The sequence below is a fragment of the Ochlerotatus camptorhynchus genome, unplaced genomic scaffold (genome assembly GCF_037179485.1).
Source record: "Ochlerotatus camptorhynchus isolate MF236.1 unplaced genomic scaffold, CSIRO-AGI_Acam_v1.1 ptg000091l, whole genome shotgun sequence".
Lineage (NCBI taxonomy): Eukaryota > Metazoa > Arthropoda > Insecta > Diptera > Culicidae > Ochlerotatus > Ochlerotatus camptorhynchus.
Window position 1 is genome coordinate 874,021 of NW_027040581.1, and position 16,744 is coordinate 890,764.

Consider the following 16,744-nt stretch of genomic DNA (forward strand, 5'->3'; position numbering starts at 1 on the left):
GAAAAAAAGAATAATGAGCAGTTCGTTTGGTTAGCAATCAGTAATGGCTAAATAACTTTTTCCACAAACGGTGGATCGTTTTGCGGTCTTCTAAGAAAAGTTTTCTTGTAAAATTTCCTAGCAAAAAGTTGGGTTGGTTTATTTTTAGAGTATAATGGGTGACCTCAACAGATTTTTATTTGAAAAAGTAAGTTCTCCCATAGAAAATCCTATGTAAAATTAAAACCGCTGGCGCTAAAATATAGTTCCACCGACCGACCTGAAATTTTATACAGTTATTCTAGGACCCAGAAGGCCCCCGGAAATCATACTGGAACTGGAATTTGAATTTTGTCTCACCCTAATGTATACTATCTAAAAACATTGTATTGTTCGCTAGTGCGTAGCATACTGGAATATGGCGTTCTAGTATGGGCACCGTATCACGTCACGCTTTGCTTTCGCATTGAAAAGATTCAACGTAACTTTGTCCGCTACGCTCTACAACTGTTACCATGGAACGATCCGGTTGTTCTTCCGCCGTACGAGGATCGCTGTACTTCAATTCGTCTTTCAACATTGGCTGATAGAAGGATTCTTCTGCAACGGCTGTTCATATTCGACATTCTGGACAACAATGTAGATTGTGCTGAACTTCTAGGGAAAATCCAGTTCAATGCACCGGCTAGGCAGACGCGACAAAATGACCTTCTCCGAATTCCTCAGCATCGTACAGTCTACGGTCAAAACAATCCACTGGATGTTTGCTGCCGTCGTTTCAACGAATCGCGTGAAGATTATGATTTTAATATTTCGAAAACCATGTTTAAAAATAGGATTAGTTCTTTAACTAGACATTAATAATTCTGTCTGTGCGTTTTTATTATACGAAGACAAGTAAAAATAAATAATAATAATAATAAAAATAATAAAATAAAAATTTGTCAAGGTCATCAGTTACCGCAAGCAGCTAGCTATCAAGGCTCAACCAGGTCTCTATAGAAGGTATGGAATTGTAGGCCTGAATGTATTGGTGAGATAAATCATCGTCCGACCATTTTCCAGAACACGCTGGTAGGAAGTGCTAAAATCCATATAGAATTTGAGGGAAGTGGGAATAATTCGCTTTGGGTGTATATTCAGTCCCCAGAAAGCCAATAAAATCAAATTTGTGAGAAAATGAGCTCTCACGAGATCAATCTCTCGAAGTCCTTCCTTTTTTGCATATTCTGCCCCGCCCCATTCATATAATTCGGAAGGAAATCCTGTGAGAGGTGAATTGAATACACTTTAATACCAAAATGCGCAAAACTTAAAAATTCATAAATAACAAAAAATTCAAAATACACCTCTTTAAATCGGGTAGATGAAACAAAAATACTGTTGAGTTGACAATCCCTTGGATTCTCTTCATCATCTTTCTCTTTGAAATAAATACTACAAATTTGATACGCTTACAAATAAAAAACGGAAAGAGTTAAGATAATTGATGATTGATCAATTAAAAGAACTAAATGTTCACATTTGTTCCGTCCACTAGCGGTCCTACGTCAAGCTTCCGTTCGTGCCCCTAGGCACAGACCCTTCTACTTTTTTATTTAATTTTAACTGCCATTTAAGGCATGGAACTTCTTACAAAAATGTTAATGTTCATGTAACTTTTCTTACGTTTCCTAAACTTGCATGGGCCCCTCGGAACATTGCTGAAGTTTTCGGAAATCGCCTGAGTTTCTCGGAACTCTTTTAAAATTTCAGCAATTTCCATGAAATTAATTGATCGATTGTTTCTCGAGTCATGGGTGATGTGATGTGATGTGAATGGAACCCACCATCAGTGCAAGGATTATCAATGTCTGCAGATACTTTAGCGGTTGTAAAGTTCTGCCTGATGGTTTGTTGCAGCAGGGTGAATCAGCTTCATTGAAGACCTTTGGAAGACAAAACGACCAGATGGCCATCTGTAATCACGTGCAAGGGACTGGCAAATCCACGAACCCTCGTCCAGTCAACAAATCCTTTGACTCCCTTAGACTCCCTTAGGCTGCCCCTCCCCAACTTCTGAAACGAAACGCAACTTTCATCGCGCTTGCAACGCCTATCGTAAGCTTAATTCAACCCTATACAAGTCATATGTCTTGCGTGTCCAGACCAATTTACGTAGAAATCCCAAGAGCTTCTGGAAGTTTGTGAAATCCAAGCGAAAATCGTCGAATATTCCTTCATCCGTATTTTTTGGCGATTTGGAGTCTACTTCTATGCTCGAATCGTGTGATCTATTTTCACGCCACTTCAGTTCTGTTTTTTCGGATTCAGCCGCCAACGCAGATGAAGTAGAAAGAGCGGCTTGCAATGTTCCTGAGGGTCTCATCGATTTGCGTACATTTGTGGTTAGCAATATGTATGTCGTTAAAGCTGTTAGGAAGTTGAAGAAATCTGTTTCACCGGGTCCTGATGGTGTACCTGCAATCATTTTTTGCCGCTGTGTTGCTGTTTTAGCTGATCCCCTAGCTCGCATCTTTACCGCTTCGTTGCACCAAGGAGTTTTCCCCGAAATATGGAGACATTCCTTTATGTTCCCTGTCCATAAGAAGGGCGACAAACGTGACGTGACAAATTATCGTGGCATAACAAGTCTATCTGCAGCTTCAAAATTATTCGAGATCATTGTGAACGATGCTATCTTCTTTCATGTCAAGAGCTACATTTCAGCAACGCAACACGGATTTATGCCAGGACGCTTAGTTACATCAAATTTGCTGGAGTTCACCTCAACATGTATAAATCACTTGGAAAATAGGGCTCAAGTAGATACCGTTTATACCGATCTGAAAGCGGCATTCGATTGCATCGATCATGGTATTCTTCTTCGGAAAATGTCTCGCCTGGGAATTTCGGATGGTTTGGTTGATTGGCTGAAATCATATCTTTCCAACAGAACACTTCGTGTCAAGCTGGGTTCGTGCACTTCATCACCATTTGCTGCAACCTCCGGTGTTCCCCAGGGCAGCAATTTAGGACCATTGCTGTTCACAATCTTCTTCAACGATGTGACGCTCCCTCTTGCCGAGTGGTTGTGTGCTCATTAGAGTGATGCAAAATTTAAAATTTTCGCTCCACAGTACTTAAACGATTCCAAATCGGATTCTGACTAACCTCTCAAAATTTGAACCCATTTGGTGAGAAACTGAGATGGCACAAACCATTTGAAGTTTGTATGGGAATTACTATGGTAAAACCAATACTTTTGTTCATGTCTATCTAATAATTCACCATATCAATCTGTTTCAAAAGTTTTCAATTGTACTTGTAGGAAATTTTCCCAGCTACAACTTTGCTGAAGACCACTTTCTGGTTAAATGCAAGGATTGAAAGTTATCAATGGTTCAATGCACTGATGTCTTATGATCTTACTCAATCAACTGTTCAGCAGGCAACATTGGTGTTTCTGGGGCATTGAATAGGACACAAAAATCATGGCTACTATGTCACACTGCAAAATACAGTGTTGCCTACAGAGCAGCTGCTTGATCATGTCATAAGTTTACCAATCTCTTAAATAATTGATAACTTTTTCATGTCTCGTTTTACATAGAAACAATTTTCAGCAAAGTTGTAGCTGAGAAAATTTTCCATAAGAATGGCTATCAAACTGTTTTGCAGCTCAATATGGAAAAAAGACTAGAAGGCAATGAACAAAAAGTTGAGATTTCCCATAGTAATTTACATGTAAACTTCAAATGGCTTGTGCGAAGTCTGTTTCCAACCGAGTTGTAACTTTGGGAGGCTAATCAGGGCCCGATTTTAAGCCATTTAAGCACTGTGGAGCAAAAAAGTCAAATATTGCATCAGTCTAATATTCATAGAGGTCCTTGTACTGCTGGGGAATGTCGATACGTATTAACCTCAAGTATCCCATTAGATCTGGACCTATGTTCGGCTGCCTTAGCGCGATAGTATCGGATTAATAGGAACTGATGAATGCAATTACATTTAATTCCGTCAGTCCGACATCAAGCACATACCCATCATCCACGATCCGGCCATTTTGCAGATGCATCTCAGTTATCATACTTCTGTTGAACTAGTTTGTCTCGAGAGGCCCTGATGCGATGGGTGGCCTACCGATCAGTTATTGTAAGGTCAGTAAGGCCTTGCTGAACCTCTATAATTAACGCGGTAGAGGGGGTTTCGGTGAAGTCAATGGTTCCCGCATGACGCATACCCCTCATCATCCCTCTCCAACTGGGGAGTTTGGTAAAGAGAGATGATCAACCCGATTTGTACCTTCCTCAAAGTTGTCCTTGCTTGCTTTCTACTCTCTATATACAATTTTCACACTGCCGTACTCTAACGGAATCATCAACTCTATACTACTCAACTAGTGTTAAAAACTTTACATAATTTACTCTGGAGCAGGTTCTAGATGCCCCGGGGAAGTGGTCAATTCGAGACATGATCGGAACCATATCAATATCGGTGTCAAACTTCAAGATTTTGCAAGCCAATGCCAATGGCAGCTTTTCAAGTCCACAGCTTGCTCTACCCGAAATCAGGTGCGTGCCGCTTGTAATGCCTTTCCGAAGCGACTAAGGGCAATAGTTAAAGCAAAAGGCGATAGAATCGAAAAGTAAACATGTACATTTTAACTATAAAATGTAATAAAGAGAATAGAACAGAACCATTAAAACCATTTGTCTTTCCTTGGGAGATCCGATCCTTAATTCATGCGTCACTTATTTGGGCCTACCCTGTAGTGTCTTTGGAACAAGTCAAACATAATTCCGGAACAAAGAGAATTCTGGGGGATGTTCTAATGATCCAGCAAATTTTCCTGATGTTTTCGAAATATTCCTAAAATGCACTTAGGAGTATTCCATAATTTTGCGGCATTCCAAAAAATTCTTGTAATTTTCCTGAAGTAAATGGGGCTGTTTTGAAGTCCTCTGATCATCCAAGTACTTCAAGTACTTGGAACTTCCCTGATTATAATGAGGCTACCAGAATATCCCAAATCATCTTTGAATGTCTCTGGACTTTCTTGAAGGTTACGAAATTTCTTAAGTGCTCTCATATTTTTTTTAAAATTTATTGTAACATTAACATTAAATTTCTTTGATCTTCTCGATTTTTTTTTAAATTGCACTGCCATTAAAGGCATGGAACTTCTTATAAAATGTTCTCACAATGTTTTAATGTTCATGTAACTTTTCTTACGTTTCTTAAACTTGCATGGGCCCCTCGGAACATTGCTGAAGTTTTCGGAAATTGCCTGAGTTTCTCGGAAATCTTTTAAAATTTCAGCAATCTCCATGAAATTAATTGATCGATTGTTTCTCGAGGGTGATGTGATGTGATGTGAATGGAACCCACCATCAGTGCAAGGATTACCAATGTCTGCAGATACTTTACCGGTTGTAAAGTTCTGCCTGATGGTTTGTTGCAGCAGAGTGAATCAGCTTCATTGAAGACCTTTGGAAGACAAAACGACCAGATGGCCATCTGTAATCACGTGACAAGGGACTGGCAAATCCACGAACCCTCGTCCAGTCAACAAATCCTTTGACTCCCTTAGGCTGCCCCTCCCCAACCCAATATACTATATAATGTTTTAATATATATTATTTACAGTAATGTTCCACCACATGTTCAAAAATGTGCAGACATTTGGCGTTCAATGATGATTTCAAATACACAAAAAATGGGATGTGTGGAGAAAACTCCATTAAGAATTTGCCAAATTTAAGAGAATCATGTAAATTTAGTTTATATATTTATTGTTGACTCTGTTGGGAGATACGATCTCACCAAGTTAGTCCACAGGAAGCATCCGTGCTATTGTTGCATTGTAGTTCCAATCAAAGGCGGTTTGCTTGATGGGGATCGACATGAACTAGTCCCGTCATATGTAGAACCAATTTGAAGTGTCCAATCGTCGAAAATGTTAACCGGATTAATGATTGTTTCTCGAGTCATGGGTAGCCAAAAACGATGAGGAAATGGAAACATTATTCGAAAGAGTATCAAGCATAAGCCATTTTTTTTTTAGAATTCGGAAATCTCAAAAAATTTAAGATATTCAAAAAGATACAAGTCTCTCACAATCATTTTCTTCCAAATTCGAGCGCGGGCAGGCCATAATAATTTGGTTTATTTTAAAAACTCGGCATAAATTGGTATAAAATCTCAAAAATCGGTATTCTGAGGAACCTTATCTGTATATCGGTATCTAGTTCGGAAATCGGTATAAATGCCGATAAATCGGTATACATGGCAACGCTGGGAAATGTACTTAATTTTGGGTGCTTTTAATCTGTGTGTAGAGCAACCGTTTTTGCTTACTGAGCAGAAGATCATGGGTTCTTTTGCTATGATCGTCGTCGTTGGCAGTACTATTCGTATATTTTAAATTAACCATTTGAACTGATCCAAATTTGAGATTTTGATATCCTTCAGTTTTGATAGCATGTAGGATCAAACGAAAAAAATCCAATGCATTCAGATCAGGAGAGCTGGGAGGCCATTCAGTCTTCACCAGGAAAGCCACGGGGAAAATTATTTATTTTGAAGTGTGTATGTAAAGCAAATTTTAAATAAAATTATTTGTTATTTGAGTTTTTCACACTTTTTTTTTAATTTTGCCATGATCATTAAAAAAATGGTATAGATTTTTCCACGAAAGCAATAATTTTTTCCTACAACTTTTTCTCAGACGCCATTTTGATTGGAAGTCACGTTTTCGTACTATAATTTTTTGAAAATTTCTCGTTTTTGCGGGACTCAAAATGGTCGTATTTCAGCTCAAATTTGAATTATTAGCCTTAACAAGCAATTATGTAAAGTTTCACTCAAATCATGAACATCTTTGGATGATCCCTGAGCTTGTATTTAAATCGCTTGAATTTGAACTAAAATTGAACGCGATCCTTGCTCATTTAAAAACATCGTCAAACCTGAATTAATCTGTTAAAAACACAAATCATCCTGAAAACGACAACGAATCCATTTCAACGAACGGACGCCTCGCAGACATCCATACTGCGAATCGCATTGAATACCCTCAAGCCACACACGACGGGTCACTCCAGTCGCTCACTCTCGCCTGCTCACATATCACCTTCCGGGAGCAACAACCGCGAGAGCGAGTGCGAGAGAATGTGAGTTCCTCGTGCAGTTCGACTGGAAAAGCGCCAACATCGTGTCACTCTCACGAGCTCCGATGCTGCTGCTGCTGCGGACACTCACCCCTCATGTGTTGGAACTGGCCGTGTGCCGCCGCCGCTGCTACGAACGGGGCTACCCTTTTGCCCATTTTTCCCGAATGCATCGAATTTTCTTCGCTTTTCATCTCAGTTAGAATTTGCTCTCGTTGCTAGACAAAGGTGATTTCTCATGTAACCGTGCGTAAAAGCAACTGGCTCTGGGTCTGTATGTATGTTGTGTTTTTCGGTTCTGTTCTGGCTTTAAATCTCAAGTGTGCGGTGTACTGTCTTTCCCCGTGGTCGACGGTGGTGGGATGAATTTTGATTTAAGGCGAAACTGCGTCCAATGTTGCGGCGGTGAACGAGAGTACACCTGTGAAGTGAATTAATTGCATCGCAGTGAGCCGTGGATAATCCAGAACGTAAGAAAGCTAAATAGTTAGTGTGCAGTTGCTTGGAAGGTGCCAGCGTCGGGCAGTGCAGAAGAGATCGATCGGGGTGTGCTAAGGTGAAGCTGAGAGGTGAAAAGAGTGCGGAGGTTGTGTGTTTTCTGTTTCAAGAAGAAGTTGTGGGAGGCCTCGGTCGGTGCTTTTTTTTTTTGCTTTCTTCAAACAAGTGTGTTTGCCAAGTTTTCCGCCGCCTTCGAGAGGTCAACTATTGCTGCCTACCTACCACACCGGGTGGTGCTCTCAGCTGGTGTTGTATGAAAAATTATTGATTGCAATTTCAAGAGGAGCCAGAAGTCAAGCAGCAGAACGGGGCAATTGTTGTCGGTCGGTCGGCTACCTACATATCTATGAATGTTGTTCAAAAGCGATGGCGATGCAGTAGATGAAAATTGGAGCACAAATGAGCATTGCCGTGTAGTTTAGTTTTCGAAGAAAAAAGAAAACAACCAGGTTTCTGTCATTCGGAAAGCAATATTTTCAAACGAAACAAGATTATCTCAGAAAAACGAGATCGTGTGCGGCTGTCATCTGGCTGGCTAGGTGTTTGGTGTGATACGTGATGTGTTTGTGTGTTTTTTCGGTGTCATAATCCTAAGGAGCGCTAGCGAAAAAGTGTCATTATTAGCCAAGGAGCCGAATTCAGTGAAAGTGGAATTAATTTGACGTCGACGACGTCTGTTTTTGCAGCCGAATCAAAGGGAATCATTCGACGCACACACGCACAGAAGGTGTTATGTAATTTTAATTGGAATTGTGGCAACGCAATCTTTCCGCCAGACGCACAGTCTGAAGTGGAAACAACGGAAAGATTACCGACTACAGAGCGTTCAGAGGCGAAGGAGCAGAATTACTCGTGCAATCGGAGGAGGCGCGCGATCTCCGACAAACTTAGCTGCTGCTGCTGTCGTTGGCATTGGAGACGTTTTTGAGAAAGGTATGTTTTTAATGGCTTGGAGTTGTTCCCGGTGTCAGGTGGTTGGAATTTTGGCCTCCTAATTCCGTCTCGTTATTGAAGGAGTTATTTTCGGTCCGTTAGCTGCGACGTACTTTCTCGAGCGTGGTGAATGTGAAGCATCTTTTCGGATGAGTGTTACTGTTTTATGCTTTTAATTATTCGGGGTTTGATTACAGGTACTGCACTAAACTGTGTTCTCGACAGTTGATAATTAATTAATTCAAGGAGTGAATGCATTGTAGGTTATCTTTTGGAATATTTTAATCAAATATACTTGTCCTGCGATGAGACGCTGTCGATGAGTTTATCGACTCACGAAAATATGGAGATGTAAGATGGAATCGTCACAGTAATCTAAACAAAACAATTTTACAGATAGTTTCACAGTGAACTATCAACAATTCGTTATTCGTTTTGTGATATTGTGTTATGGATCCAAGGTAAAACATGACTCTCGTAGCTTCTGTGTTCTATAACTCAGTCGATGATGTTTTCAATACCAAGTTGTTAAGAGATGACTGTGGTAACCTGGTGGTTACTAATGATTACTCCAAGAATAACCAGCTAAGAAAACTGATGAATATGATTCTTTAATTAATATTAGCTGGGCGCAACAATATCAACCAACTTGCGCTTCTTTTATAAGAGCTTGCGCACCAAAATGCATAAGGGAATTTTTGGACGCCCATCCAGATTAGTATGCGCTCATATGAGCAAAATTGCACTGCTAACATATAGCATGAGAAATGCTCTGTCTTAATCCAGATTCAATTTGTATCTTGTATCTATTTAAATATGGAATGAAAATATCCAATCTCAGAAGCAAACGTTGTAAAAAGACTGGTTACAACTGTGTCTTAAAATATGTGAGTGTACAGCTTGTATCATATGCGCTCAAATTTACGATTGCTTCAGGACAGTCCCAATGATTTCGGGAACATTATTTCTGACGAAGACCTCCGAGCTTCAGGGCAGTTCCATTAACTTCAGGAAATCTGCAGAAACTTTTTAGTAAACCTTGGGGCAGTTTTGAAAACTTCAGGGCAGTTCCATGAATATCTGGTAAAATGCGGGAACCTCAGGGAATTTCCGAGAAGTTCCATTAATTTCCGTAAAATAGCGGAAAACTTCAATAAGTTACACAAACTTAAGGATAGTCCAATGACCTTCAAGGAAGTTTGGAAAACTTAACAAACATTTCGGAAACTTCCAAGAAATCCAAGAAATTCACGGAGAACTTCAGGGAAGTTTACAGATTTTTAGTGCAGTTCCATTAATTTCGGGGCAACTAAAGGAACAGAATCAGGATAGTGAGAACCTTGGGGGAAGTTAACTTCCCAAAAAATGTAGGAACTTTAAAGAAGTTCTGAGGAATGAAAGGAAATGACGGGAACAGAAGGGAAGTTTCGAACACTTTTGGAACATTCTGAAGAAAAAAGACATAATCTCCGAATTTTACACCAGTCCTCCGGAGACAACAGAACGGTTTCTGGTTTTTGATGATCTGGAACAGGTGTTGGAAATGGCCAATTTCTGTTTTGCGTTGTGTGCCCAAAATGACATGTGCCCTTTGATAATCGTTGCCAGAAAAGAAGTGGTCGAAATCATCAAAAAGTCAACAAGAAATAGGTTTGAATTCAACGCATGTATCTCAAACGATATTTTTAAACATTGTTCGAAACTGGTTCTAGGTATCCGGATGTGACCAGATCCACCCGTTGGTCCAAGACATGATGTCTATTTAATTCTGGATGAAAAATCATAAATTTTTAGCCGTCGGACGACACCACTGCATGAGGGTTAGGAAGTGTCTTTTTTGGGGCCTTCCTGGAACCGGTTCCAGGTATCTACATGTGGCCAGATCCATATGTCAGTCCATGGCATAATGTTTCATCTGGTTAAAAAATCATAAATTTTGAGCCGTCGGACGATACCACTGAATGAGGGTTAGGAAGTTTCTTTTTTGGGCCCTGTTGGAACCGGCTTTGGGTATCCATTTGTGACCAAATCCACTTGTCGGTCCATGGTATAATGTCTATTTACTTCTGGTTAAAAAATGATAAATTTTGAGCCGTCGAACGATACCACTGCATGAGGGTTAGGAAGTGTCCTTTTTGGGGCCTTCCTGGAACCAGTTCCAGGTATCCACATTTGGCCAGATCCATATGTCGGTCCATGGCATAATGTCTTTTTACATCTGGTTAAAAAATCATAAATTTTGAGCCGTCGGACGATGCCACTACTGAATGAGGGTTATGAAGTGTCTTTTTAGGGCCCTACTGGAGCCGGTTCCGGTTATCCAGATGTGACCAAATCCACCTACTAGATCATGAAATGATGTCTATTAACTTCTGAACGAAATATCATAAATTTTGAGCCGTCGGACGGTACCAGTGCATGAGGTTTTGGAACTGTCCTTTTTGGGGCCCTACTGGAATCGGTTCTGGGTATTTGGTCAAATCAACCTGCTTTTTTGTGGCATGATATCTATTTACTTCCTGTTGAAAAATCATAAATTTGGAGCCGTCGGACGCTTCCAGTACATGAGGTTTAGAAAGTGACCTTTTTGAGCCCTACCGGAACCGGATCCGGGTATCCGGTTGTGCCCAGATTCACCTTATGGTTCATGGTTTTGGAAGTGTCCATTTGTGTCCTATCGGAACCGGTGGCCAAATTGGAAAAAATCTTGGGCAGGGTGTCATTCTTTCTTTTGAATCCAATAGATCAATAATCGGTTCAAAAATGGATTTTCGGGAGCAAGTTGCGGTCTGGGTCTACTTAGACCCTAATGCACAGTGTGTAACTTTTTTTGTAGCGCCACTCCTAGATGTCACTGAAAGCTTCTTTTGACAGCAAAATGTTCGTTTCCGAAAGTTAGTAAAAGTGATGGATTTTCAGGTCTCTATCATATTTCGTTACACAGTTACAGCTTTTTTTAAAGTGACGCCGGGTCAAAATAGACCCTAATGCACTAAGAAGGTTACATCTTGATTTAAACAGGACGCTAGAAAAAAAGCGTTAACTTTAACAGATTTGTAGAAACATTTCCAATCGATTGGCTTGCTTAGAATTAAAATCCATCTGCTATTGACAGAGTTATAAGTGGTCAAAACCTGACCTCTTTTCGTAACGTGGTCGATTTTGATTTTTTTGAATTTGCACCCCCAATATGTTGCTGAAAAAATTGGAAGTTTGGAGGAGAACTTCAAAGATGCTCGGAGAAGAACTTCAGAGAATTTCAGATGAGAACTACAGAGAAGTTGGATAGAGAACTTCAGAGAAGTTTGGAACGAGAACTTGAGAGGAGATTGGAGGAGAACTTCAGAGAAATTCGGAGGAGTACTTCAGAGAAGTTCGGATGAGAACTACAGAGCAGATGGGACGAGAACTTCAGAGAAGTTAGGAGAAGAACTTCAGAGAAGCTGGGACGAGATCTTCAGAGAAGTATGGAGTTCATCTTCTTCTTCTTCCTCGCATTTCAAGCTTATTGCATATCGCATATTATCTTATTGCGTGCTCTCAACTTAGTGTTCTAGATGCACTTCCACAGTTATTAATTGAGAGATTTCGATGCTTGTACCATTTTTGCATTGGTATAATTGTGTGGCAAGTCCAATCATACTTTTATGCCCAGGGAAGTTGAGAAATTTTCAAACCCGAAAAGTTCCTAGACCGGACCGGGAATCGAACCCAGCCACCTCCAGCATGGTCTTGCTTTGTAGCTGCGCCTTCACCGACTGAGCTAAAGGAGGCCCCATGGAGTACTTCAGAGAAGAAATTTTGAGGAGTACTTTAGAGAAGTTTGGAGGAGTACTTTAGAGAAGTTTGGAGGTGAACTTCAGAGAAGGTGGGACGAGATCTTCAGAGGAGATTGGAGGAGATCTTCAGAAAAGTTCGGAGGAATACTTCAAAGAAGTTTGGATGAGAACTTCTGAGAAACTGAGAGGGGAATTATGAACGAGAACTTTAGAGAAGTTTGGAGAAGAAATTCAGAGAAGTTCGAAGGAGTATTACAGATAAGTTCGGATGAGTACTTCAGAGAAGTTCGGATGTGATTTTCAGAGAAACAGGGAGAAGTTATGAACGAGAACTTTAGAGAAGTTTGGAAGAAATCTTTAGAAAAGCTCGGAGGAGTATGCAGAGAAGTTTGGATGAGAAGTTCGGAGGTGATTTTCAGAGAAGCTCGGAGGAGAATTTCAGAGAAGTTTAGAGAAGAACTTCAGAGAAGCTGGGACGAGATCTTCAGAGAAGTATGGAGTACTTCAGAGAAGGTTAATGGAGAACTTCAGAGAAGTTTTGAGGAGTACTTTAGAGAAGTTTTGAGGTGAACTTCAGAGAAGGTGGGACGAGACCTTCAGAGAAGTATGGACCGAGAACTTCAGAGGAGATTGGAGAAGATCTTCAGAATAGTTCGGAGGAATACTTCAAAAACAGTTCAAGTGAGAACTTCAGAGAAACTGAGAGAAGTTATGAATGAGAACTTTAGAGAAGTTTGGATGAGAACTTCAGAGAAGTTTGGATGTAATTTTCAGAGAAACTGGGAGAAGTTATGAACGAGAACTTTAGAGAAGTTCGGATGAGATCTACAGAGAAGATGGGACGAGAACTTCGGAGAAGTTTGGAACGAGAACCTTAGAGAAGTTTGGAGGAGAACTATAGAGAAGTTTGGAACGAGAACTTTAGAGCAGTTTGAAGGAAATTTTCTGAAAAGTTTGGAGGAGTACTTTAGAGAAGTTTTGATGAGAAGTTCGGAGGTGATTTTCAGAGAAGATCGGAGGAGAACTTTAGAGAAGTTTGGAGGTGAACTTCAGAAAAGCTGGGACGAGATTTTCAGAGAAGTATGGAGAACTTCAGAGAAGTTTGGTGGAGAACTTCAGAGAAGTTTTGAAGAGTACTTTAGAGAAGTTTGTAGGTGAACTTCAGAGAAGGTGGGACGGTATCTCCAGAGAAGTATGGAACGAGAACTTCAGAGAAGATTGGAGGAGATCTTCAGAAAGGTTCGGAGGAATACTTCAAAGAAGTTTGGATGAGAACTTCAGAGAAACTGGGGAAAGTTTTGAATGAGAACTTTAGAGAAGTTTAGATGAGAACTTCAGAGAAATTTGGAGGAGAAATTCAAGAAGTTCGAAGGAGTATTTCAGAGAAGTTTGGATGTGATTTTCAGAGAAACTGGGAGAAGTTATGAACGAGAAATTTAGAGAAGTTCGGATGAGAACTACAGAGAAGATGGGACCAGAACTTCAGAGAAGTTTGGAACGAGAACATTAGAAAAGTTTGGAGGAGAACTATAGAGAAGTTTGGAACGAGAACTTTAGAGCAGTTTGAAGGAAATTTTCTGAAAAGTTTGGAGGAGTACTTTAGAGAAGTTTGGATGAGAAGTTCGGAGGTGATTTTCAGAGAAGCTCGGAGGAGAATTTCAGAGAAGTTTAGAGAAGAACTTCAGAGAAGCTGGGACGAGATCTTCAGAGAAGTATGGAGTACTTCAGAGAAGGTTAATGGAGAACTTCAGAGAAGTTTTGAGGAGTACTTTAGAGAAGTTTTGAGGTGAACTTCAGAGAAGGTGGGACGAGACCTTCAGAGAAGTATGGACCGAGAACTTCAGAGGAGATTGGAGAAGATCTTCAGAATAGTTCGGAGGAATACTTCAAAAACAGTTCGAGTGAGAACTTCAGAGACGGAGGCGAACCAGCCTAAGGCTGAAAGCCTCCTAAATAAAGCTAAATTAATTAATTAACTTCAGAGAAACTGAGAGAAGTTATGAATGAGAACTTTAGAGAAGTTTGGATGAGAACTTCAGAGAAGTTTGGATGTAATTTTCAGAGAAACTGGGAGAAGTTATGAACGAGAACTTTAGAGAAGTTCGGATGAGATCTACAGAGAAGATGGGACGAGAACTTCGGAGAAGTTTGGAACGAGAACCTTAGAGAAGTTTGGAGGAGAACTATAGAGAAGTTTGGAACGAGAACTTTAGAGCAGTTTGAAGGAAATTTTCTGAAAAGTTTGGAGGAGTACTTTAGAGAAGTTTTGATGAGAAGTTCGGAGGTGATTTTCAGAGAAGATCGGAGGAGAACTTTAGAGAAGTTTAGAGGTGAACTTCAGAAAAGCTGGAACGAGATTTTCAGAGAAGTATGGAGAACTTCAGAGAAGTTTGGTGGGGAACTTCAAAAAAGTTTTGAAGAGTACTTTAGAGAAGTTTGGAGGTGAACTTCAGAGAAAGTGGGACGGTATCTCCAGAGAAGTATGGAACGAGAACTTCAGAGGAGATTGGAGGAGATCTTCAGAAAAGTTCGGAGGAATACTTCAAAAAAGTTTGGATGAGAACTTCAGAGAAACTGGGAGAAGTTTTGAATGAGAACTTTAGAGAAGTTTAGATGACAACTTCAGAGAAGTTTGGAGGAGAAATTCAAAGAGGTTCGAAGGAGTATTTCAGATAAGTTCGGATGAGAACTTCAAAGAAGTTCGGATGTGATTTTTATAGAAACTGGGAGAAGTTATGAACGAGAACTTTAGAGAAGTTTGGAGGAGAACTATAGAGAAGTTTGGAACGAGAACTTTAGAGAAGTTTGGAGGAGAACTATAGAGAAGTTTGGAACGAGAACTTTAGAGAAGTTTGGAGTATTTCAGAGAAGATTGGGGGAGAACTTTATTGAAGTTTGGAGGTGAACTTCAGAGAAGTTTGGAATGCAAACTTCAGAGGAGATTGGAGGAGATCTCCAGAAAAGTTCGGAGGAATACTTCAAAGAAGTTTGGATGAGAACTTCAGAGAACTGGGAGAAGTTATGAACGAGAACTTTAGAGAAGTTCGGAGCAGAAATTCAGAGAAGTTCGGAAGAGTATTTCAGATAAGTTCGGATGAGAACTTCAGAGAAGTTCGGATGTGATTTTCAGATAAGTAAGGAGGAGAACTTCAGAGAAACTGAGACGAGAATTTCAGAGAAGTTTGAAACGAGAATTTCAGAGAAGTTGGATGGAGAACTTGAGAGAAGTTCGGAAAAACACTTCAGAGAAGTTCGAAGGAGAACTTCAGAGAAGATGGGACGAGAACTTCAAAGAAGTTTGGAACGAGAACTTCATAGAAGTTTGGAGAAGAACTACAGAAAAGTTTGGTGGAGAACTTCAGAGAAGTTTGGAGGAGTAATTAAGAGAAGATGAGAACTACAGAGAAGTTTGGAGGAGATTTTCAGAGAAGCTTGGAGGAGAACTTCAGAGAAGTTTGGAGGTGAACTTCAGAGAAGTTGGAAGGAGAACTTCAAAGAAGCTGGGGCGAGAACTTCAGACAAGATTGGAACGAGAACTTTAAAGAAGTTGGGATGAGAACTTCAGAGAAGCTGGGACGAGATTTTCATAGAAATTTAGAGGAGAACTTCAGAAAAGTTTGAAGGAGAACTTCAGAGTAATTCGGAGGAGTAATTCAGAGAAGTTTAGATGAGAACTTCAGAGAAGTTGGAAGGAGAACTTCAAAGAAGCTGGGACGAGAACTTCAGACAAGATTGGAACGAGAACTTCAAAGAAGTTGGGATGAGAACTTCAGAGAAGCTGGGACGAGATTTTCATAGAAATTTAGAGGAGAACTTCAGAAAAGTTTGAAGGAGAACTTCAGAGTAATTCAGAGGAGTAATTCAGAGAAGTTTAGATGAGAACTTTAGAGAAGTTTGGAGGAGATTTTCAGAGAAGCTTGGAGGAGAACTTCAGATCAGTTTGGAACGAGAACTTCATAGAAGTTTGGAGGAGAACTGCAGAAAAAATTTGAGGTGAACTTCAGAGAAGTTTGGAGGATAAATTCAGAGTAGTTCGAAGGAGTATTTCAGATAAGTTCGGATGAGAACTTCAGAGAAGTTAGGATGTAATTTTCAGATAAGCTGCGAGGAGAACTTCAGAGAAGCTGAGACGAGAATTTCAGAGACGTTTGGAACGAGAACTTCAGAGAAGTTGGGTGGAGAACTTCAGAGAAGTTCGGTAGAATACTAAAAAAGAAGTTCGAAGGAGAACTTCAGAGAAGTGTGGAACAAGAACTTCATATAAGTTTGGAGGAGAAGTTCAGAAAAGTTTGAAGGAGAACTTCAGAAAAGTTCGGAGAAGTAATTCAGAGACGTTCAGATGAGAACTTCAAAGAAGTTTGGAGGAGATTTTCAGATAAGCTCGGAGGAGAACTTCAGAGAAGC

At 40.2% G+C, this 16,744-nt stretch overlaps 1 protein-coding gene across 2 annotated transcripts in view; it reads left to right on the forward strand.

The window, feature by feature from the left end:
• The first annotated feature begins 7,365 nt into the window (after nt 1–7,365).
• Nucleotides 7,366–16,744, forward strand: part of LOC135698614 (5-hydroxytryptamine receptor 1-like) — a 272,267-nt gene continuing 262,888 nt past the window's right edge. Inside the window, exons 1-2 of one of the 2 annotated variants that reach the window (XM_065218669.1) lie at nt 7,366–7,404; nt 7,579–8,561. The gene's annotated coding sequence lies outside the window, so the exon portion shown is untranslated. Of the gene's footprint in view, nt 8,562–16,744 lie in introns of both variants that reach the window. The other variant, XM_065218668.1, reaches the window with a different exon arrangement.